This window comes from Phyllostomus hastatus, unplaced genomic scaffold (genome assembly GCF_019186645.2).
Source record: "Phyllostomus hastatus isolate PE091 unplaced genomic scaffold, TTU_PhHast_1.1 phas_contig_152, whole genome shotgun sequence".
NCBI lineage: Eukaryota > Metazoa > Chordata > Mammalia > Chiroptera > Phyllostomidae > Phyllostomus > Phyllostomus hastatus.
The window spans coordinates 14,630,543-14,647,512 of NW_025333622.1; the positions used below are offsets into that span (position 1 = coordinate 14,630,543).

Sequence of the window (16,970 nt, forward strand, 5' to 3'; positions counted from 1 at the left end):
AAATTCACCAATTTGATAATTTTTTTAAATGCTGATATGACAGCTGTCACAATACAATCTAACAAAATTGTCTGGAATGAAGTTAAAGACAACTAAGCACTACTAGAGTCATCATGTGGAAAAAGCTAAACGAACTTTTTGGCCAATCCAATACAACAGTATGGTCCTGATAAGCACTGATCAGTGGAACAGAAAAGGGAGTCCACAGCTCTGGCCGGCCATCATCTGCTATTCCAAGGTTGCGGTTGGATCCCCAGTCACAGCACATACAAGAAACAACTAATGAATGCATAATCAGCAAAACAACAAAATGAATGTTTCTCTCTCCTCCCCACCAAAATAAAAAAAAAAAAATTTTAACAAAAGAGAGTCCAGAAATCAACTGCTATTTATACAGTCATCTGAATGTTAATAACGGTACCAATGTAATACAATGGCTTTTTTTTTAACCTCACCCAAGGATATGTTTATTGATTTTAGAGAGAGAGAGAGAGAGAGAAAGGGAGAGAAACATCAACTGGCTGCCTCCCACATGCACCTCAACCAGGGACCAAACCCGCAACCTAGGTGTGTGCCCTGACCAGAACTGAACTCACAACCGTTTTGGATGACAGTCCTACCAACTGAGCTGCCTGGCCAGGGCACAGTGGAATTTTCAACAAATAATGCTAGAACAACAATCTATGTGGGAAAAAAATTTAATACTTTTCACAAAATATTTTCACACTATTTACAAAAACTGGAGATGGATCATAGGTCTAAAGATAAAAGCTAAACCTAGAAAATATTGAGAAGAAAATAAAGAAGTATGTGTTCATAACCTGATAGTAGCCAAGACTTCTTAAACAGTACTCAGAAAACAGTAACTTCATAGTTAAAAACTGCAAATATGAATGACTTCATCAAAACATAAAACTTTTCTTACTAAAAAATGCTATGAAAGTAATTAGGCAACCACAACAGACAATATCCAGGACATACAAAGGATATATAAAGAATTCCTACAACTCAATAATAAAATTGGGCAAAAGAGCTAAACAGGCATTTCACAAAGGAATATAAACAAATGTCAGCAAGTGCAGGAAAAAGTGCTCAATGTCATTTTAATCAACAACTAAAATTAAAACCATAGTGACATACTGCTCTCTAGCCACCAGAATAGCTAAAAATAAAGACTGACAACGCCCAGTTGGCAAAGATGTGAAGAAATTAGAACTCGCACAAATGGTTGGCAGGCAACAGGATGATAAAACTACTGTGCTGCAAACACATGCTACCCTTCATGAAAAGGGGGAATAACTTGAAGATGGAGCCAGAGACCAGAGGGTGAGCGCAGGTCACAGATACTGCTCCCAAGCCTGGAAACTAATGATACCCTGGATATCAGCTCTTTGTCAGGTAGGTGTCAGCACCTGCCCATTCATTTTCTTAGAGTTATCTTTGGTGAAAGTTGTAAATTTTGAAGTAATCCCATTTATCTTTTTCTTTTAAGTGGTTATTGCTTTCTGAGTCTCAGCTAAGAAATCTTTTGCATACTCCCACATCAAGAGGATAGTCTTCTATATTTTCTAGAAGCCTTATAGTTTCATGATTTTGGAAATAAATCTGATCACTTCGTAAGGAATTAAATATTCATCTGCCATGTGACCCAAGAATTCTTCTGATAAGTATTTTCCCCAAGAAATAAAAACATACAACCAAAAAAGGACATGTAGGAGAAAAAACTAAAGACTTATAGGAGTAAGGGAAAAGAACTTGAATTAGGGTAGTGGCTTTGAGCATGGATTCAAGAAATTGAAGATGACGCCCTGGCTGGCGTAGCTCAGTGGATTGAGCGCGGGCTGCGAACCAAAGTGTCGCAGGTTCGATTCCCAGTCAGGGCACATGCCTGGGTTGCAGACCATGACCCCCAGCAACCGCACATTGATGTTTCTCTCTCTCTTTCTCTATCTCCCTCCTTTCCCTCTCTAAAAATAAATGAATAAAATCTTAAAAAAAAAAAAGAAATTGAAGATGAATTCAAGAAATATTAAGAAGGTAAACAAGACTGGGAAACATTTTTATCATTATCCATTTCCTTATACCTAAAAGTGTTTCTAATTACATGTGGAAGGAGGAAGAAGTAAGAAGGCATGAGGCATATTACATAAGGAAGTTTTCCTCTTTTCTCTTTATTAAGTACGGGAGAGGGCATAACCATGAAAGGTAATAGAAGCCACCTTCAAAAGCTTGGAACTTTAGTTTGTAAACCATGGAAAACAATGGAAATTTTAAGCTGAGAATGATAAGATTATATTTATGCCTCAGAAAGCTCTCTGTCAACAGTGAATAATTGAGGGGGAGATCAGTTAGGAGTCTATGTTACAACAGTCCAGACAGAGACAAAGGCTCAAAGATCATGAAAATGTAGAGAAAGGATGACCTCTGGATACATATTACAGGAGGCAGAACTGACAAAACTCAGTGATGGATGAGGATCAATAGCAGGGGTGGATATCAAGGGTTTTTCCCCTTTTATTTTCATTTATACACATGCTGCTATAATCGTGATACAAAAAAAAATGTTAACAAGAGTAGAAAAAAATCTTTTTTAAGTAAAAAGAAGGAACTATATCTCAAAATGTCATCTCCTAACTACACTCTAAACAGAATTCATCCAGTGTTCCCAGAGCATTTTAGACATATGTGAAATCACCTATCACACATAATCCTAACTTGGTCGTTCGAGAATATAGAGGACATATACTAACTACTGAATCTCCAGCATTTAACATAGTCCCTAGCCAGCACATAGCATAAAGAACGTCTTAGCTTTATTTTAGCTTCTCTCCACTTCAAATCTGCCAGTATGGTATTAAAAATGAATACCTGAAGTGGGAAAAATGTTAAAAGTCACAGAGATTTAAAAATATTCACACTAGGCTTTCTGCCTTGAATATTTAATTTGGTTATACAGTCAATTCTCTTTATTCACAGCAGTTATGTTCTATGGATGCTGAATTATCAAATACTCAATGATTGCTCCTAAGAGAAATACAGGGCTAGGTTCCTACAAGCCTCTAGACACAACATTTCGCCAACCAGTTAATACATAACCTTGTTTTATGTGTGTTTCTGTTTAATGGCACATTATTTAATATATATTATTGATTCATTAACAATGAATTCTCTGCTGAACAAAGCTTATCTAAAAGAAGCTTGTCTTTGCAAGACACATCACAGCCTTCTTGCACATAAACAAAAGACAGCATTTCAGGAATATGATTGCAGTCCTTTCTATACAGTGAAATCACCAACAAAAAGCACAAAATGTGAAAGAAAAAAACCCTGGCATTAAATATGCCTGCAACAAGGACTCTCATTTCCAGTATGAGAGTTGAAATAAGAAGGCAGAGCATCCCCTGGTTTAATCTCAACTGGGAACAGGCACATTGGGTCACTCAAATTATTCAGCACTCTGCCCATACACAAAAGTGCCCTGAGTACCAATTTGGGGTTTCAAAGAAATCTTAGCAAATAAATTAATAAAGATCGACTGTGGGCTTATTTTTTAAAATCCTCACTAGAGGGCCTACCTATTGATTTTAGAGAGAAGGGAAGGGACAGACAGAAACATCGATGGACTGCCTCTTGCAAACACCTGGACTGGGGACTAGACCCCACCCCAGGCATGTGCCTTGACTGGGAATCGAGGTTTACTGGAGGACACTCCAACCAACTGAGCCACAGCAGTCCAGGCCCCAGTGTGGTTGTGTTTTGTTTTTTTTAAGATAAAAACACTCTCCACAGCCATCTCAGTTGCATTTTCATACACACTCATCTCCAACCACACCCAGTTTACACATAACATGCCATGCGTACATTACAAAGCAGCATCTCTGAAGAGAACTGCTCGCAGTTACCACTACAATTACTGGTCTAACCAGTGCTGAACTGAGACTTTAAAAAGAAACTTTCCGAATCTGAGGTCGCTGAAATGACCCAATCCCACAGTTAAATTTAGCTTTAAAATGTTTGCACCTCAGGCTGGGAGTTCTGTGAAAGAATACACTTTAAAAGGGCTAGGAAGTCAAAAAGTGAAGAAAACCCCACAAATGCCCATAAACTGATAGAAAAACAAAATGTAGTATATCCCTACAACTGATTATTGTATTATTCAATCATAAAAAAGTGAATTACTGACACATGCAACAACCCTTGAAAACATTATGCTACGTCACATAAACCAGACACAAAGAACAAATACTGTATTATTCCACTTATGTTAAGTATCTAGAACTGGCAAATTCATAGAGACAAAGATTCGTGGGGCTAGGGGTAAGAGGAAATTAGAAGTGTCTGCTAATGAGGTCCCGGTTTCTCTTCAGGATGACAAGAATGTTCTGGAATTACATAATAGTGATTGTACAACCATGTGAATATACTAGAAACCACTGGATCACGCACTTGAAAAGGATACATTTAATCGTGTATTAATTGTATCTCAACTTTTAAAAAACTGATCTAAAAGGATAAGTACGCGGCCAAACGGTCAAATTCCTCCCAAACCACTGCCCCTCCTGCCAGCTCCCTTCAGCTGACACAAACTTCGGCACCCTTCACTCGGGTCAACGAGCAGCCTTCAGCGGCATCGCGCCCGCACAGGGACCGCCACAGCTAACAGCGGGCTGACCTCTTCTTATGGTGAGCGCCTGGGGTTTGTACTACGGGTGCTGGTGCAAGTTTCCTGCACCTCTGCCCCTCCTAACCAAACTCTCAGGAAGCTGCGATCCTGAACCCCTACTGGACTTGACTACAGGCCTCTGGACTCAGGTCACTATGCTGGGATCCGTGGGACGAGCTCCACCCTCACTCCGGTACTCTACTCCGAATCCCGAGGCGCCCCAGACCCACAGTCCCCAGCCGGAACCACCCCACTGGCCCACCCTCCTTCCTCACCTACGCCTCCAGCGGCGCGCGGGGCACGCAGGGAGCTCGATCTAGGCTAAACGCAAAAGGGAGTTTAGATTAAGCCGCGCAGAGGAGACTGGGAAAGAAGTGCACGCTGGGAAGAAGGTCCGAAAGCCAGTCCAGAGATCGGACAGAAAGAGCAGGGGAAAGCCGTAAAACAAATCCGAGGTGAACAGCCACAGAACAATCTGTCGAAAGCCCGTAAAGCAAGCTGGGAGCCGGTGCTGACCTCCAGGTTCGAGGCTACGCTCTCGTCGTCCCCTTGGCCTGCAGTCCTCGAACGCTCCCCACTTGCGTGGCATCCAGATCTCCGGTGCCCCTGGGCTGGGGAACTTTCCGTGAGCACGGCGCTAAAGCCTCTTAGGGCCCACTCTGCCTCCTTCCTGCAGGATTTCACAAACCATTCCTGGGTTAGAATGCAGCTGTGAGGCGCGGAAGGAACCTCTCAATACCTATCCGTGCACTCCAGGGGTATGGCAAGAAACGAAAACCATGGTTTTAAATCTTATTAAGAGAACGTTATCAGCCCTGGCCGTGTAGCTCAGTTGGCTAGATTGTTTGTCCCAATATGCCAAGGTTGGCAATCATCCCTGGTCAGGACACATACAAGAAATAGCCACTGAATACATAAATGAGTGGAACTACAACTAAGGTGTCTTTACCCTTCTCCCCCATATATCAGTAAATTTTTTATTTTAAAAAAAGACTTTTTTAGAATATCCCTGCGAACTGTACCTTGCTATTGGGTGATGCTTGCACACCCAATTAGCAATGCTCAAAAATAAGATTTAAAAGTTTAGTCATCACACCCCTAAATTAAGTACTAAGAACATCAAAATAATTCTCTTATGTTTTCAAATTAGTTGTTTAAATAAACCTCTTTTAACTAGACTGTTCATTATCTAAGCAGTAATACTTCAGGGCAAGTCATTTCCTGTATGACTACTAATCTTCCCGGTAACACCATCCGAAGGTGAGTAGAAACCCTAGAATTAGATCCAATGTATTAATAATTTATTTGATAAAGGTGGCATTTCAAGTCTACCAAGAAAGGAATCTTTACTTTTTAAAGTTGTGTTGGGACATTAAGTTAATTATTTGGGTTAGATTCCTTGTCAAAATATATACTAAAATAAATTACAATTGAATTCAAGGGTGAAATCTGAAATGTACAGATACACAAAAAGAAAGTACAGATGACTATCCTAGTTCAGAATGAAGAAGAGTTTTCTAAGTAAAAAAGTTAAGAAGTAAATTGTAAACATGTATAAATGTAAGTACGTACACAAAACTTTTACTCCTGAAAGTAGAAAATAAACAAAAAAGTAAAAGTACTTTTGTTTACTTTAAAAGTAAACAGGAAGATGGGGGGATATCATTACCATGTATGGGAAAGAGAGTTCATATATAGAGTCCTAACAACTCAAGAAAAAGACAAATGAAATGAGTGGGTATTTCACAAAAGGAGAAATATAATAAATATGAAAAAGGTTTAACTTCAATAAAAGTAAAAAGCATACATGTTAAAATAAGTATATCATTTTACCCATTTCTATTTTAAATTAGGAAATTAAAGTATTTCTTTGACCACTTGTACATGAAAAGCAGACCTATTCTCAGAGTTACCAATTGTTATCAGTTGATGTATATTCTTGCTGACCTTGTATGATGTTCATACATTTCAAGCATGATAATAAGAAGCTAGGAAAATTCCTTGGCAAGTTAAAGGGGAAAACTGAGATGGCTGAACAAACTGGCCAAGCAATTTACAACCAAGTACAGAAAGTCACCTCCCTAGAGATATTATCTAGGCCTCAGTCATATTTTAGCTCTAGGCCCCAAAATGCAGCAAAACCAGGTGGGTGACACCAGGACCAGCTGCAAATGACTAATAACTGTGCACCCCCACCCCCGACCTGGCATCAGCCTATTAGTAAAGACAACAGCCCTGAAAGGGTACACCTGGAAAGCTGATGAATACCTTCCCTAAACTCCCAGCCTTTCAAAACTCTCAAAACAAAGGGGGCCCAGTGAATGCTCTCCCTTCCCCCCTTTTCTTCCCCCACAGGCATGCATCTTCCAGTTTGGAAGGGTCCCCATAAGACTCACAACCAGGGCAGCCATAGGCAGCGGCAGCTTGTCGTGGGTTGACCCCCCGAACCTGTCTCCAAGCCTCTCTTTTTTCTGACTTCTCAGTAAGCTAAAGCAGCCCTGATTCAGCTTACTTCTTTCTTCTAACATCTCTAGAGAGCCAAAGAGGCCCCACCTAGGCTCTCTCCTGTTGCTGCTTCTATCCTAGGCCCTTCCTCACTTCACTCTCCCCAGCTTCAATAAATGTACTCTCAAAATCACCTGGACTCATGTTGTAAAAATCTTTCCTGCATGAAGTCAAGAGCCCACATACTACCAGCCAACCCTAAGAAGGCCTGCTCCAGACTGGTCCCCTTTCTGATAACACATTGATATAATTTTCTCCGATAATATTTAGTGTAGACAGTACACTACATTGTCTATACTAAAGACACTACAATATAATAATAGTAGCAAGAATATAAACTGATACTACTAGTAGGAATATAAACTGATGCACTTTTCAGGAATGCGATCTGGCAATATATATTAAAAATATAGAGAATTCCAGTCAGGATGACAACATAAGTAAATGTGGTACTCACATCCTCCCACAACCACATCAAAATTAAACTAAGCTACAGAACAACCATTATTCAGAAATGCCTGAAACCTAGTTGAATGTAAGTCCTACAACAAAGGGATTTAAAAAAGAAGCCACATCAAGACTGGAAGGAGGGGTGGAGACCTGGAATGGGCTGGTCACACACCCACATGTGGCAGATTTAAATTGGAAAGGATATCTTTGCTGTGGAGACACCACCCCCACCACCACGCAGAGGACTCAGAGGTCCCAGCCCAGGGTTCCAACCAGATAGAAAAGTCCCCCTAACTTCTAGCTGTAAAAAACAGTGGAGATTATGGCCAAGCTGGAGGACTTCTGGGGTCCCAAGTTTCCTCTTAAAGGGCTCACAGACAGACTTATCTGATTCTCCTCCTCTGAGCTCCAGCACTGGGGTAGCAACTCAAAAGGCACCAGGTCTAGAGCTGGATGTGCAGTTTTCTGCTTGACAGAAGTATTGGTAGAGGCCATTATTCCTTTTCGGAGCCCTCCCCCAATGAAGATGGCAGGCTGGTGCCATATCTGAGTCTCCATCAACCTGGCTAATACCGTTTGCCCAGTCTTGGTGATTTCTAGAGACCCTGCCCCACCAACTTGCAGGCCCACCCAAGCTGTTTCCAGTGGCTTTTCCATACAAATGGCCTGTCTTGGCTCACACTTCAGACTTTCCTAAAATCTCTCAAACAAACAGCATCTGGCCTTAGCATGCCCATATCTCTCACTAAGTGGACCCAGCATCCTGCCTTGGTTTGAAGCTTGACCTCAACTGGGTACCTCCGGGACAAGTAGAGCCATCTGCAGATGGCTTTGTAGTGAGTGCCAGGTGGCCCCAGGCAGAACACAGGTAGTGGCTGACATTGGTCTGCACCTCCTGGGAGGCCCCAGAGCCAAAATACCTGGAAGATACCTCAAACCACATCAAAACACCACCCAACCACCACCATAAGCAACCTGTTCAAAGTGTGTACTCAGTGGGAGTCAAAGCCCTGCTAAAGTAAGTCCTGCTCTGTGGGGTAGGCCACTACACAGCTGATCCTCCACACTGGTCAGTGGTTGCAGCCAGTCCTTACAGTAAATTGGCCTGGGGGTAAATCCCTCCCATGGATATGCCAATAGCAATCAAGGTACAACTACAGGAGGATGTACACAGCTCACACCAGGTGATGGGGGACGAGTACCTGGAATGCCCAGCTTCGGCGAACAGAGAGACTGTGCCACTGGACTTTATAGGATACCTACATTACATCACTCTACCAAGCCCAAGAGACACAGCAGATCTATCACACAGAATCAAACACAGGGAGGCTGCCAAGTGAGGAGACAAATATGTCACAAATGAAAGAACAGAACAAAACTCCAAAAAAATTAATAAACAAAATGGAGAGAAGCAATCTACTAGATGCGGGTTTTTTTAAAAAACCCACAATACAGGGAAGCCGCAATGAGTGAACCACAGTATAGCGAGGGACAACTGTAATGAGAACAACAGTTTGTGTGACATGGATGTGACCTGGCAGCCAAGGAGTGGACTGAGCCGTGCGTGCATGAAGAATGACAACTTCACCGTACTAGTCAGTGGGGGCAGTAGATGCCATTGAGAGAGCTTGTGTACTGTGTGGCCATTGCATTCAAAATGACTGAGCAAGTAGAGCAACGAATCTGCATCAAATTTTGCATTAAGCTTGAACATTCCTCCACAGAAATTATTTGTATGATTCAGAAGGTCAAAGCTATGGGCAAATGGTGATTGGCAGCTTCATCATGACAACGCACCTGCTCCCTGTATCTCCTCAGGCACAGTTTTTTGAAGAAACATCAAATCACCCAGGTGACTCAGCCCCTACAGGCCAGATTTGGTGCCCTGTAACTTCTGTCTTTTTCCAACACTAAAATCACCTTTGAAAAGGAAGAGATTTCAGACTGTCTGTGAGATTCAGGAAAATATGATGGGGCAGCTGATGGTGATAACAGCAAATAATTTTGCAGGGTGTTTTGAACAAGTGGAATATTGGGAGAAATGTGTGAGGTCTCAGGATGCCTACTCTGAAGGAGACTGAGGCATCATTTTCCTATGTAGAATGTTTCTTGAATCTTCTTCAGTAAATGTTTCCACTTTTTGTATAACACAGCTGGATAACTTCTGGACAGAACATGTAAAATATATATGTAAAAGAATTGAAAGCAAAGTCTTAAAGAGATATTTTCACACCTATGTTTGTACCAACATTATTCACGAAAGCCAAAAGGAAAAAACAACTTCTGTGTCCATTGACAGAAAATGGGCAACTGGAGGAAATGGAGGAAAGCAATTTATCAGATAGACTGTTTAGAGTAATAATTATAAGGATACTCAAAAACATGAGGAAAGACATAGAAAACATAAAGAAATACCAGTCAGAGATAAAGAATGCAATATCTGAAATAAATAATATTGGAAGGAGTAAGCAGTAGGTTAGATGAAGCAGAGGATCACATCAGTGATTTGGAAGAGAAAGTAGAAAAAAATACCCAAGCAGAGCAGCAAAAAGAAAAAAGAGTTTTAAACTTCTGGCCAAGATGGAGGCATAGGTAGACACACTGCACCTTATCACACAACCAAAAGAAGGACAACAACAATTCTAAAACAAACAAAAAAACAACCAGAACTGACAGAAAATCAAAGTGTATGGAAGTCAACAACCAAGGAGTTAAAGAAGACACACTCATCCAGACAGGTAGGAGGGGTGGAGTCAGGCAGCTGGGCAGAGAGCACTGGAGGCGAGGTGGTGGCTGGTGGACCCAGCAAGGCAGTGGATTGTGGAGTGAGGTGTGCAAGGTTGCAGCTGGCCCGCAAGGCGGCAGCTGGTGGAGCAGGCAGTCCCACGTTCACACACAGATAAACTGGGAGAAACAACTGGGGAGCGAGATGGACTGGGGCCCCAGCACAGGGAAATAAAGCCTCAAACCACTGATTGAAATACCTGTGGAGGTTGAGGTGGCAGCAGGAGAAATTCCCAGCCTCACAGGAGAGTTCTTTGGAGAGACCTACAGGGACCTAGAATATACGCAAACCCACCCACACAGGAATCAGCACCAGAAGGACCCAATTTGCTTATGGGAAGCAGGGGAAGTGACTGAAAGCCGGCAGAGAGCAGAGCAAGCGCCATTATTCCCTCTTGGACCCCTCCCTACATATAGCGTCACAACACAGCAACCTGGGTTGCTACACCCTGGTGAATACCTAAGGCTCTGCCCCTCATACTTAATAGGTGCATCAAGACAAAAAAAATTGGCCCAAACAAAACAACAGAACAAAACTCCAGAAAAAATACAAATAAGCGATGAAGAGATGGCCAACCTATCAGATGTAGAGTTCAAAACACTGGTTGGTAATCAGGATGCTCACAGAATTGGTTGAATTTGGTCACAAAATGGATGAAAAAAATGAAGGCAATGCTAAATGAAATGAAGGAAAATGTATAAGGAACCAATAGTGATGAGAAGGAAACTGAGACTCAAATCAATGGTGTGGACCAGAAGGAAGAAAGAAATATCCAAGCAGAAAAAAATGAAAAAACAAGAATTTTAAAAAATGAGAAGAGGCTTAGGAACCTCCAGGACATCTTTAAACATTCCAACATCCCAATTATTCTACCAGAAAGAGAACAGGAAGAACAACAAGTGGAAAAGTTATTTGAACAAATAATGACGGAGAATTTCCCCAAGCTGACAAAGGAAATAAACTTCCAGAAAGTCCAGGAAGCTCAGAGTCCCAAAGAAGTTGGACCAAAAGAGGAACACACCAAGGTACATCATAATTACATTACCCAAGATTAAAATGAAGGAGAGAATCCTAGAAGCAGCAAGAGATAAGTAGACAGTTACCTACAAGGGAGTTCCCATCAGACTGCCAGCTGATTTCTCAAAAGAGACCTTGCAGGCAAGAAGGGGCTAAGAGAAGTATTCCAAGTCATGAAAGGCAAGGACCTACATCAAAGATTGCTCTATCCAGCAAAGCTTTCATTTAGAATGGAAGGGCAGATAGAGTGCTTCTCAGATAAGATCAAGTTAAAGGAGTTCATCATCACCAAGCCCTTATTATAAGAAATGTTAAAGGGACTTATCTAAGAAAAAGAAGATAAAAAACATGTATAGTAAAATGACAGCAAACTCATGATGATTAACAACCACACCTAAAGCAAAAACAAAAACAAACTAAACAAACAACTATAACAGGAACAGAACCACAGAAATGGAGATCACATGGAGGGTTAGCAACATGGGAGTGGGAGGAGGAGAGAGGGGGAAAAGTTATGGAGAATAAGTAGCATAGATGGTAGGTAGAAAATAGACAGGGGGAGGGCAAGAATAGTCTGGGAAATGTAGAAGCTAAAGAATTTATGACACATGGACATGAACTAAAGGGGGGAATGTGTGTGGGAGAGGGTGTGCAGGGTGGAGGGGAGTGAAGAAGGGGTAATGGGACAACTGTAATGGCATAATCAATAAAATATATTTTAAAAAAGTGAAAACACAAAAAAGAATATACTTAGTTTATGTATATATGTATATATATACACACACACATACATACATATATGCATTGAAGTATTTACAAGTAAGGGCTACAACTTTATTTTTTAATTTATTTGTGAACATTTAAAGAAAGCAAGAAAAAGAGAGAGCCATCAATTTCTTGTTCCACTTATTTATGCATTCATTGGCTGATTCTTGTATATGCCTTGACAAGGGATCGATCCCACAACCACAGCATATCCAGATGATGCTTTAACCAACTGAGCTACACAGCCAGGGGCAACTACAACTTTAAAATAATTCAGAGAAAAATATTTTAAATCAACAGACAGATAGCTATAAAGCAAATGTGATAAAATGTTAACAGCAGAAGAGTCTGAGTGTAGTGTATATGGAACTTCTTTGTATTATTGACAACTTTCCTATAAGACTGAAATTATGTTAAAATGAAATGCTTTTTGACACCATGGACATGGACAATGGTGTGGGATTGACTGTGGGAGTAGAGGGGTGGACTGAGTGAAGGGGGTCAAAGGAGGAAAAATTGGGACAACTGTAATAGCATAAACAACAAAATATTTAAATTTTTAAAATAAAATGAAATGCTTTTAAAGTGGAAGTCATACCTGTTTATTCACTTCACAAAATTTTTGGGAAGAACAAATAAAATCTTGTGAGTGAAAGAGCTTTATAAAGTATAAATCTTTCCACAAATTTAAAACATAATTATTACTAATGGAAAGAGCTTTATAAACTATAGGGTCCTCTAAAATATAAAAAAAAAATTACATCCTTTTTTTTGTTTTAATAAAAGTGAGACAGGCTAGTTCCATAACCATTAACTTATTTTTTTCTCCTCTGAGAGAAGGCTTTTTACAGTCAAAAAGGATTGTCCTTTGGTTTCATTGTTTTAGGAGGGACAGTGATCAATAGTAACTTTGTTACCTCGTTTATTACATAAAATCTATATTCTATAAAATTGTCTCTTGTTCTGTATTTACTCCCTGAGACTACATAGCCTCCAAGTCCCTTTCCAAGACTGGACTTTCATGATTTAACAAAAGCAATTCAGAGAAGGCTGCATATTGTGTCTGTATCTTCTACAGCTCACCCATGATGATGTCTTCTTTGATACTGTTATTAAAAATGTTTAAAGACGACAATTCGGGTGATAAAAACAAGCTTCAACACTTCGTGAAGCCAACAGTCTACATTTCCAAAGGCAGAGAGAACTGCAAAATGGGTGAAGTCAGGAAGATTGTATATCAAAAATAAGGAACAAGGAAAAGTAGAAAATGAATAAGAAACAAGGAAATAAGTATAAAGCCCAGAGTTGGCTTGGTGCTTGTGGATTGGCTGACCAGATACACTGGGTTTCTGGCCAAGGGAAGCATTCACAAGGACACAAAAGTTATCTCAGCTTTGGTTTGCTGACATGGCACCCAGGGAGAGCAACTCCATCTTAGGTGGGGAAATTAATTTCAACACTATATGCTAATTGACTGAACTATAAACTAATTGACTGAGCTAATTAGCACAACACTATGTGCTAATTAGCACAACACTATGTGCTAATTGCCTGACACACAGTAGGGTGCTCAATAATATTTTTTATTATTTTATTTTATTTTTGTTTTTTCTTTATTTTTGTCAACAATATTTATTGAATACATGAACCCTAGAAGGTAGAGTTCAGGACTTCTGCAAATTTGCTCTAGCCCCTTTTTTCCTCCCTATTTCTGAGTGTTTCTTCTTTTGCCTGACATTAAATTATAAGAATTAGCCGTTTTTACAGGTCAAAAATGGTTGAATATCAGCAACCTTTCTTGTGTTTGAACCAATAGTTGAGCTAATGTACTATGTATATTAGGAGGTGCTCCTTATTTATTTATTCTGGCACTAAAATATATGTAGTGTTAGATTATTCAGGCTGCTTGTTTCCCTTTCCCTCTGAATGACTACCATTTGGCCCTATTACAACTCATTAATACCTAATACCTTACCAGAAAGTGGGCAAAGAACTACAACCTATTCTGCTACAGCAATTCTGGTAAAACATGAGGTAGATTAGGTCGACATTACTGCTTTCAATGTAATCTTGGAATTCCTGTAGATTTTCATTATTCATGAAATATCAGTTCCCTTTGTTGCCAAGTAAAATCAGGGGTTGGTTGCCCTGACCTGGTAGCTCATTTGGTTAGAGTGGCATCCCCATATGCCAAGGTTGTGGGTTCGATCCTGATTAGGTCATGTACAAGAATGAACCAATGAATACATAAATAAGTGGAACAGAAAATTGATGTTTCTCTCTCTCTCTGTCTCAAATCAATAATAAAAATTTAAAAAATTATGCCCTGGCTGGTGTGGCTCAGTGGATTGAGTGCCGGCCAGTAAACCACTGGTTAGATTCCCCAGTCAGGGAACGTGCCTGGTTTGCAGGCCAGGTCCCCACTAGGTGGCGCAAGAGATGCAACCATACATTGATGTTTCTCTCCTTCTCTTTGTCCCTCCTCCTCTCTAAAAATAGATAAATAAATAAAATCTTTTTAAAAAATTAAAATCAGGAGTTGGTTGTATGCAATTGTTCTTAAGCTAACCAAAGGTCAGAGAAAGAATTTGCATATCAATAGCAGAAAGAAAAACTGAGGCACCATTGTTTAAGTTATGAAAGAAATCTGCAAAAATCTGGGCTCTATGCCTAGTACCATTTCAATCTTTCTTGTTGGCAAATTTCTTATTTATATAAGACTTTCACTGTGTTGTACTCTAATTTATTTTTTTTTACTTGCATGTATCCTCCTTAAGACTGAATTCCTGAGCATGTGGTCCACCCATAAATGCCTATGGGAGGAGGGGGTGGTGTGGGGGTGGAGGGGGAAGGAGAATAAATGACTTAATATAAGTATTTTTATCTTTCAGTGTAATGTATTAAAGACGACCTTCATAAAGTATCCCTTTAATGCCTTAGTTTTTGTGTTTTATTTAAAAGAAGGAACTTTCAAAAAAACAATCAAGAAAAGCAAAAATAAACAATTGGGACCACATTAAACTAAATGGCTTCTGCACAGCAAAATAAAAATTTTTTAAAATTAAAAGGCAACCAATGGAATGGGAGAAAATAGCTGAACACCATCATATGTTTGATAAGGGCTTAATATCCAAAATTATAAAGAAATCATACAACTCAGTAGAAAAAGGAAAATCTGGTTTAAAAAAATGGGGAGAGGAAATGAATAGACATTTTTCAAAAAAAGACACAGATGGCCATGAGAAGATGCTCAACATCACTAGCTATCAGGGAAATGCAAGCCAAAACCACAATGAAATATCACCTCGCACCTGTTAGAATGGCTATTATACCCCACGTTCAGGCTCACTAATACCCAGCTTCTAAGTGTAGGTGGCACATGCATTCCTTTGCTCAGGCATGGTCTGCAGGCCCAACCAAGTCTAGCTTGTCCTGGTGTTGGCCTAGTGGTGCATCTTGCTGAAGCATCTTGTTAGTTGTGCTCCCAGATCACAAAGCCCTTGGTAACGAGTAAGTGAAGGATGAATTGAGAAGACATAAGAGGGAGTATGTAGCAGTGCCATGGCAACAAGCTGATGAAAACAGACAAAATGCAACTGAAAAACACGTGTTTTGGAACTGCCCTGCCAGAAAAAAAACTTAATGTTTCCATGATGAACAAATAAGACCATTGCAAGAGATGAGGCAAGATGCCACTAAACCCAATAGGCAATTTAGTATGACTGAGTCTAGGAAACCAAAAGTTTAGTCCATACAGTAAAGCTGACAAAGCAGTTAAAGTTTAGAACCCCTTATGTTAACTAGCACTGGTTTTTAAAATATATTTCTTTAGCTTTTAGGCTTTGAGAATTCCCAGTGTTAGTAAAAAGAATATATATATATATATATATATATATATATATATATATATATATATATATATATATATTATTTGGGGATGTTATGAATGTTCTCTGCAACATGTAGGTCAGGATCACTGGTGGACAGAACTTCACATTGTTGAGGTAACAGTGCTTGCTGGGTGGGATTTGATTTTGGACTAAACAAGGAAGAACAGCTTTAAAATAGGCAAAGTTGTCGAATTTTGCCAAAATGTTTAATATATAAATTTGTTTTTAATGCTATTCTTATTCAGGCATTGGCCTCATGGTTTTAGCTTCATCAGAAATAAATGGAACATTTCAACAACATTATTATTTAAATACATTGTCATCCTGAAAGTTTCATCATTTCTACTTTAATAATACATGTGCGATTATTCTTTTAAATGTCCCTTCTCCATGAGTCACTGTTTACTTAGAATAAAAGATTAAAAGAAGCTTTAAGGTTCAGTATTATACTATCATTTGTATAATAGATTATACGACATATAATACCTTTTCCACAGTATTTGTTAATAACTGATGACCCCTTCTGTAATCTGTAGTTATTTTGAGAGTCTCATTTTTTGCCTAATGGTTGGGGAAGTGAAAATAATTTCACAAAATTTTCTTACACTTAAGTTGATTTATGAAATGAAAAAATAAAATAATCCCAATCATATCCTAAGATGTTTATGAACTCTTAAAATATGACAAACTAAATAAAAGAATGGCTATTATCAAAAGATAAGAAATAGTGTTGGTGAGGCTGTGGAGAAAGGGAATCTTTGTGCATTATTGGTGACAATGTCAGTTGGTTCAGCCACCATGGAAAACAGTAAGGTGGTTCTTCAAAAAATTAAAAATAAAACTACCATGTGATCTAGCAATTCTACTTCTGGACATAAATCCAAAGGAAATGGAA

General features: G+C 39.5%; 1 protein-coding gene and 1 pseudogene across 3 annotated transcripts in view; both read right to left on the reverse strand.

The window, feature by feature from the left end:
- The window catches only part of RAD52 (RAD52 homolog, DNA repair protein), a 29,138-nt gene extending 24,113 nt beyond the window's left edge, over positions 1-5,025 (reverse strand). For 2 of the 3 annotated variants that reach the window (XM_045830536.1, XM_045830532.1), the window contains exon 1: positions 4,939-5,025. The gene's annotated coding sequence lies outside the window, so the exon portion shown is untranslated. The remainder of the gene's footprint in view (positions 1-4,938) is intronic. The other variant, XM_045830537.1, reaches the window with a different exon arrangement.
- Positions 5,003-16,970, reverse strand: part of LOC123813459 — a 50,264-nt pseudogene continuing 38,296 nt past the window's right edge.